Consider the following 8,667-nt stretch of genomic DNA (forward strand, 5'->3'; position numbering starts at 1 on the left):
GCTTTCCCCCTGCCTGTGTGATTCCCCCTGTCCCCCATCCCCCTGCCTCAGGCCCAGAGGCTGCTCAGAGGCCCAGAGGCTCAGTTCAGCACTAAGAGGGAAGCCCCTGGCCTGAGGGCTGAGAGGAAGGGAGCTGGGGTGGGGGATGGGGAGTAGGGGGTGGGGTAGGGAGCAAGCCGGAGGGGAGGAGGTCAGGGCGATTCATTCCAATGGATCTCACTCCAAGGCTTCATTCAAATGCAGAAAGCTCTCCAATGAAGTCAGAGCCTCAGACCTCACCTCAAGCTTCTCTGAGTCCCCCCACCCTTAGGCCACAGCTCACCAACTTCAGGGAGGGAGGCTGTTTGAGAAACCGACCCGCCTGTCTGGGTGGAAAAGAGTGCCCTCTACCTTCCAACCCAGGAACCATCCCTCACCCGTTTGGGAATCCCGCGAGGGGGTGGGGAGCGGGAGGGAGGGGTTTGAGGGGGCGTGAGTCCAGGGTCCAAGGCGAAGGTCAACAGTAGATCTCGGCGTCTTCGATCCCCTAGTTGGAGAGACATGGGTAGGAGTGGAGCGATGAGGGCCCCGGGGAGGCCTGGTGAGGGATGATTTGACTCAATAACCCCTGGTCACCAGACCGGCCAGCACACTCTGCTCCAGTTGCCGGTTTTTATCATCCATCCCTCCACCCCCGCGCCCCACCCCCCACCCCCCAGCCCTCACACCGCTCCAAGTGTGCCACTCACGACGGACACCCTTTTATCATTCATCTTTAACTTCCCCGTGGAAGGATGGATGGATGGATGGATGGATGGATGGATGGATGGATGGATGGATGGGTTAACATAAAAAAATAATCAAATCTGTGGAGAATGTCTGTGAAGTTCATTTGAGGCAATTGCCAGGAAGCAGATTCTCAACATATTGGGATAACGCTCCGTAGAATGGAGGGTGTGTGTGTGTGTGTGTGTGTGTTAACCATGTTGTATACATGACAAGCAAAAGAGGAGATGTAAGTGGGTTCCATGAACTCCACTGGTGATAGATGAGGGAGGCGAGAGAAAGCAAAGCGGGGTGGGGTGTGGGGTGTTGGAAACCTCTGGGATTGGATAAAAATTAAAATAAAATGATAGACACATACTTCTTCATACTTCTCTTACTTAGGTTGGTGTAGAATAGTTAACGGTCAGCAATGTACTCAATACAAATGAGGGGATTTAAAAAGGAAAATTACACCCTAGCCGGTTTGGCTCAGTGGATAGAGCGTCGGCCTGCAGGCTAAAGGGTCCCAGGTTTGATTCTGGCCAAGGGTTGCAGGCTGGATCCCCAGCCCCCAGCCCCAGTAGGGGGTGTGCAGGAGGCAGCCAATCAATGATTCTCTCTCATCATTGATGTTTCTCTCTCTCTCTCTCTCTCTCTCTCCCCCTTCCTCTTTGAAATCAATAAAATATCCTATCTAATAAAAGAGAAACATGGTAATTAGCCATACATCCGCTACCCTTCCCATTGGCTAATCAGGGCGATATGCAAATTAACTGCCAGCCAAGATGGCGGCCGGCAGCCAGGCAGCTTGAAGCTAGCATGAGGCTTGCTTGCTTCAGTGACGGAGGAAACCAACGTTCCCCGCCTGCCTTGCTGGCCTCTAAGCTTGCAGTTTGAAACATTGTTACAAATATAGAAGCTAAACAAAACCCCAGAAACCTGCTTTCAGCCCAGGATCTCAGAGCTGGAGTTGATACAGTGTTTCGATTATAGAACCCAAACAAACCAGATACCTGCTTTCAGCAGCAGAGGCCTCAGAGCTGGAGCCAGAGCTAAAGCTGGCCCAGAATAGAAAAGAAAAGAAAAAAAGGAGCAGTTGGGAGCTTCAGTCACCTGCTAGCCTGAAAACAGCCCTCAGCCCTCACCCAGACTGGCCAGGCACCCCAGTGGGGACCCCCACCCTGAAGGGTGTGTGACTAGCTGCAAACAGCCATCATCCCCTCACCCAGGCTGGCCAGGCACCCCAGTGGGGACCCCTACCCTGATCCAGGACACCCTTCAGGGTAAACCAGCCGGCCCCCACCCGTGCACCAGGCCTCTATCTTATATAGTAAAAGGGTAATATGCCTCCCAGCACCAGGATCAGTGGAGCTGAGAGGCCTCCCAGCACCAGGATCAGTATGATAGGGGGCAGTGCCCAAACCCCCTGATCGCCCTGCGGCTCTGTGTGTGACAGGGGGCGGGGCCACAACTTACCTATCCGCCCTGCTCTGTTCCTGACAGGGGAAGGCGCCCCAACCCCCTGATCAGCCCTGCTCTGTGCCTGATAGGGGGGCAGCGCCCCAAACCCCTGATTGGCCCTGCTCTGTGCGTGACAGGGGGTGGCACTGCAACCTCCCCATCGACCCTGCCTTGAGTGTGACAGGGGGCAGTGCCCCAACCCCCCAATCGGTCCTACCCTGAGCGTGACTGAGGGTGGCATCGCAACCTCCCAATCCGCCCTGCTCTGTGCATGACATGGGGCGGCACCTCAACTCCCCAATCTGCCCTGCTCTGAGCCCGACCAGGGGCTGCACCTAGGGATTGGGCCTGCCCTCTGCCACCCGGGAGCAGGCCTAAGCCAGCAGGTCGTCATCTCCCGAGGGGTCCCAGACTGCGAGAGGGCACAGGCCAGGCTGAGGGACCCCCCTTGCCGGGGTCCAACCCCAGCAGGTCCAGGGGTTCCCAAAGGCGTAGACGGAGTCGGCGAAGAAGGAATGACACGGAGACAGCGTTCAGTTGATCAGCAGCCTAGCCAGGATCTCCAGCCAAGTTCTGGTCTCGATCTCCAGAGAGGTTCTGCTTAGGATCTCCAGCCAGGTTCTGTGTCCATGTTCTCTTGCTAGGTTCTCCAGGTTCTCCAGCCAGGTTCTGTCCAGATTCTCCAGCCAGGTTCAGTCACCAGGTTCTAGTCAGGTTCTCTTGCCCATTTCTGTAGTCAGGTTCAGTCCAGGATCTTTTGCCATGTTCTCTCCAGCGAAGTTCTTCTGTCTCTAGTTCTGTGTAGGTTCTGTCTTCCTGGTTCTGTCTTCTTACATCTGTATTTATACTAGTTGATTCCAATCCTATCAATCTCTATTCCAAAGGTTAGGGTGTTTCTTATCTCCATTCCAGGGAGTAAAGATTATGTAGCTTAAGCATGATTGTTCCTAGTTAAAGTGATTAATTACCAGCCTGGCACTTAGTTAAGGGGTTTTATTCCCTCCCTAACTTCAGGGGAAAATCCCTACCTGGGGAAACAACCTTTCTCAGAGAGGAGACCTTGGTTAAAACACATAGTGCCAAGAAGGTGAGGAAACATATTAAGAACAGTATGCCATATATGCCAGGTCCCTTGAAACAGCAAGGATGGACCGGCTCCTGGCAAATTCCCCCTTTTTTATTTTTTAAAAGCAGGCATTAAAAAGAAAAACCCCAAATGCTCTCTTGTATCCATTTTAAGAGTAGGATTGGCACTTTCCGCTATTACCTGAGTCCTGATCTATCACCCCAGAGAGAGCTTCCCAATCCTGCACTTTCCCAGGGTGGAAAGGCTGCAGTGGGGTTAAGGATAAGGCTCCTTGGGCCTACCTCCTCCCATGCCTTTACATTTACCTTTCCTTCCTCAGAAAAGCATGGACATACTTCTTGTATAAAACGTTCTGTCTGACTGGGAGTAACCTTAATTCCTCTGCTAGCAAGCATATGTGTTAAAAGATCAATATAGAGTCTTATTTCTTTAGACTCAGTATGGCACATCTTCTTAATCTAAAGATCAATACAGAGTCTTCTTTCTTTGGACTCAGTATGGCACATCTTCTCAATCTAAGTTCTGTACTATCCACCTTCTTACCCTACTTATCCTCTATAGGGGGGTCTGAAGTATCCTGGTGGAGTCCTATCCGTCCCGAATGTGGGGGTTCTCAATGGGGGGGGGGGGCTTACCTAGGGGAATCCTGTTCCAGGGGTTCCAGAAGGTGTGGACCGAGTCGGCGAAGAAGGAATGACACAGGGACAGTGTTCAGTTGATCAGCAGCCTAGCCAGGATCTCTAGCCAAGTTCTGGTCAGGATCTCCAGTGAAGTTCTGGTTAGGATCTCCAGCCAGGTTCTGTGTCCATGTTCTCTCGCTAGGTTCTGTCTCTAGGTTCTGTGGCCAGTTTCTGTCCAGGATCTTTTGCCATGTTCTCTCCAGCGAAGTTCTTCTGTCTCTAGGTTCTGTGTAGGTTCTGTGTCTAGGTTCTGTGTGTTGTTGTCTTGTTACATCTGTATTTATACCAGTTGATTCCAATCCTATTAATCTCTATTCCAAAGGTTAGGGTGTTTCTTATCTCCATTCCAGGGAGTAAAGATTATGTAGCTTAAGCATGATTACCCGCCTGGCACTTAGTTAAGAGGTTTTATTCCCTCCCTAACTTCAGGGGAAAATCCCTACCTGGGGAAACAACCTTTCTCAGAGAGGTGACCTTGGTTAAAACACATAGTACCAAGAAGGTGAGCAAACATATTAAGAACAGTATGCCATATATGCCAGATCCCTTGAAACAGCAAGGATGGACCGGCTCCCGGCACCCCCTCCCACCACGAGTGCACAAATTTTTGTGCACCAGGGCCCTAGTATATATATAATAAAAAATTGACCTTTGTCAGGGAAGGTAGCGGCCTAGGACGTGACTACCCACCATCACTGTTTTTTGTTAAACTTTTAATTTTTTATTTTTTCCATTTGTATGAAAATTTTTCTTCAATCCCTACATTCTCATCTCTGTGTGTCTTTTGTTCTGAGATCAGACTCTTGTAGACAGCATATATTTGGGCCATGTTTTTGTATCTATTCAGCTTCACTATGCCCTTTGATTGGAGCACCTAATCCATTTACATTTAGGGTTATTATTGATAGGTACTTATTTATTACCATTTTAATTCTGTATGCCTATATTTTGCTCTTTGTTTTTTTTCTTCTCATTACAGCAGACCCTTTAGCATTTCTTTTTCTTTCTTTTTTTCAATTTTTTTATTTCAAGAAAAATTTAAATATAATAATGTTACATGCAATAAACCTTAATATTTCAGAAAAATGATCTTAAATATGATAATGTTACATGCAATAAACATTAATATATCAAGAATAAAAGGATCTTAAGTATAATAATATTACCAAAACTATACTAACATAGTATGATATCACAAAAGTTGTAGGAAATATTAAAAATCTGTAAATAACAGGATTACTTCTATTATATTCTAGTAAATATTTTTCCCCTCTGGCTCAATTTTTGTTCATGAGTTTATATTATTCATTATATTCCCAAAATGAGTGAGATCATATAATATTTATCTTTCTCCGACTGGGTTATTTCACTTAGCATGATGCTTTTAAAGTCTATTTTGTTGGATATGAGTATTGCCACTTCAGTTTTTTTTCTTTTCTGTTTGTGTAGAAAATTTTTTCCCATCCCTTCACTTTCATCCTGTGTGTGTCTTTTGCTTTGAGGTGGGTCCTTGTAGACAGCATATAGTTGTGTCATGTTTTTGTATCCATTCAGCTACCCTACACCTTTTGATTGAAGCATTTAATACATTTACGTTTAGGGTTATTATTGAGAGGTACCTATTTATAGCCATTTTAATTCTGCATGGCTAGGTTTCTCTCTCTGTTTCTTCCTCTCAGCAATCCCATTAGCATTTCTTGTAATGCTGGCTTGGCGGTGATGGTGATGAACTCCTTTAGCCTCTTTTGGTCTGGAAAGCTCTTTATTTGACCATCTATTTTGAATGATAGCCTTGCTGGATATAGTAATCTTGGTCTCAGATCCTTGCTTTCCATTTCCTTAAGTATTTCATGCCATTCCCTTCTGGCCTGTAGAGTGTCTGATGAGAAGTCAGGTGTCAGCCTTATGGGAGCTCCTTTGTAGGTAACGGTTTTGTTTTCTCTTACTGCCTTTAAGATTCTCTCTTTGTCTTTAATTTTTGGCATTTTAATTATGATGTCTCTGGGCATGGGTCTGTTTGGGTTCTTCTTGTTTGGGGTTCTCTGTGCCTCCTGAACTTGTGTGACTTTTTCCTTTACCAGGTTAGGGAAGTTTTCTACCATTATTTCTTCAAACGCCTTCTCTATTCCTTTCTCCTTTCTGCCTCTTCTGACACACCTACTATTCTAATATTGTTACGTTTCACATTGTCCCACAGCTCCCTTAAGCTGTCCTCCTGTTTTTTAATTGTTTTTTCTTTTTGGTTCTCTAATTGAGTGATATTTTCTTTCTTTTTTTATTGCTTAAAGTATTACAAAGGGTATTACATATGTGTCCTCCCCCCCCCCCCTTGACAATCCCCTGGCCTCCCCTATCCCCCAGTGTCTTATGTCCATTGGTTATGCTTATATGCATGCATACAAGTCCTTCGGTTGATCTCTTACCCCCCTCCCGCCTGCCCCACAACCCTCCCCGGCCTTCCCGCTGCAGTTTGACAATCTGTTTGAGGCAGCTCTGCATCTGTATCTATTATTGTTCATAAATTTATAATGGTCGTTATTATCCATGAATGAGTGAGATCATGTGGTATTTTTCCTTCATTGACTGACTTATTTCACTTAGCATAATGCTCTCCAGTTCCATCCATGCCGTTGCAAATGGTAAGAGTTCCTTCTTTTTTACAGCAGCATAGTATTTCATCGTGTAGATGTACCACAGTTTTCTAATCCATTCATCTACTGACGGGCACTTAGGCTGTTTCCAGATCTTAGCTATGGTGAATTGTGCTGCTATGAACATAGGGGTGCGTATATCCTTTCTGATTGGTGTTTCTGGTTTCTTGGGATATATTCCTAAAAGAGGGATCACAGGGTCAAATGGGAGTTCCATTTTTAGTTTTTTGAGGAAACTCCATACTGTCTTCCACAGTGGCTGCACCAGTCTGCATTCCCACCAGCAGTGCACAAGTGTTCCTTTTTCTCCACATCCTCTCCAGCACCTGTCGTTTGTTGATTTGTTGATGATAGCCAGTCTGACAGGTGTGAGATGGTACCTCATTGTTGTTTTGATTTGCATCTCTCGGATGATTAGTGACTTTGAGCATGTTGTCATATGTCTCTTGGCTTTCTGAATGTCCTCTTTTGAAAGGTGTCTATTTAGATCCTTTGCCCATTTTTTGATTGGATTGTTTATCTTCCTTTTGTTAAGTTGTATGAGTTCCCTATAAATTTTGGAGATTAGGCCCTTATCAGATATGATATTGGAAAATATGTTTTCCCACGCAGTGGGCTTTCTTGTTGTTTTGTTGATGGTTTCTTTTGCTGTGCAGAAGCTTTTTATTTTGATGTAGTTCCATTTGTTCATTTTATCTTCAGTTTCAAGTGCCCTAGGAGCTGTATCAGTGAAGAAATTGCTTTGGCATATGTCTAAGATTTTGTTGCCTTTGGATTCTTCTGGAATTTTTATGGTTTCCCATTGTACATTTAAGTCCTTTATCCATTTTGAGTTTATTTTTGTTTATGGTTTTAAGTTGGTGGTCTAGTTTCATTTTCTTGCATACATCTGTCCAGTTTTCCCAACACCATTTATTGAAGAGACTATCTTGACTCCACTGTATGTTCTTGCCTCCTTTGTCAAATATTAATTGAGCATATTGGTTCGGGCCGATTTCTGGGCTCTCTATTCTATTTCATTGATCTATATGTCTGTTCTTGTGCCAGTACCAGGCAGTTTTGAGAACAGTGGCTTTGTAATACAGCTTGATATCTGGTATTGAGATCCCACCTACTTTGTTCTTTCTCGGGATTGCTGCAGCTATTCGGGGTCTTTTTTTATTCCAGATGAATTTTTGGAGAGTTTGTTCTAGATATGTGAAGTATGCCGTTGGTATTTTAATGGGAAGTGCGTTGAATTTATAGATTGCTTTGGGGAGTATGGACATTTTAATGATGTTGATTCTACCAATCCATGAACATGGTATGTTCTTCCATCTGTTTATATCTTCCTCTATCTCTTTTTTCAACGTCCTGTAGTTTTCTGAGTAGAGGTCTTTTACCTCTTTAGTTAAGTTTATTCCTAGGTAGCTTAATTTTTTTGGTGCGATGGTAAATGGGATTGTTTTTTTAGTCTCTCTTTCTGAAAGTTCACTATTGGTGTACAGAAATGCCTCAGATTTCTTGGGGTTAATTTTGTATCCTGCTACATTGCCAAATTCATGTATTAAGTCTAGTAGTTTTTTGATGGAGTCTCTAGGGTTTTGTATGTATAATATGTCGTCTGCAAATAAGGACAGTTTTACTTCCTCTTTTCCAATTTGGATGCCTTTTATTTCTTCTTCTTGCCTAATTGCAATGGCTAACACTTCCAGTACTATGTTGAACAGGAGTGGTGTTAAAGTTTTAATTTTCGACCATCCTTTGTGGTCCCTTTTCTGTCCAGATGGCTGGATGTATCCTCCCTCCCTCTGCCCGCCCACTCATCCGCTTTCCACGGGAAATCCTCAGTCTCATATCACACACTCACTTGTGATTTCACTCGCTGAATCCTCACCATGAAAAAGAGGAAGGACAAACCTGAAAGAGCCCCACAGGTGGCAACTGTGAATGAAGTGCGTGTATGTGTGTGTGTGTGTGTGTGTGTGTGTGTGTGTGTGTGTGTCATTTGTCAGCAAGGTAAGAAATATTCCAACCTGTAAAGAATTTCTGTGAGTGTCTTTGA

Source organism: Myotis myotis, unplaced genomic scaffold (assembly GCF_014108235.1).
Source record: "Myotis myotis isolate mMyoMyo1 unplaced genomic scaffold, mMyoMyo1.p scaffold_m19_p_22, whole genome shotgun sequence".
NCBI lineage: Eukaryota > Metazoa > Chordata > Mammalia > Chiroptera > Vespertilionidae > Myotis > Myotis myotis.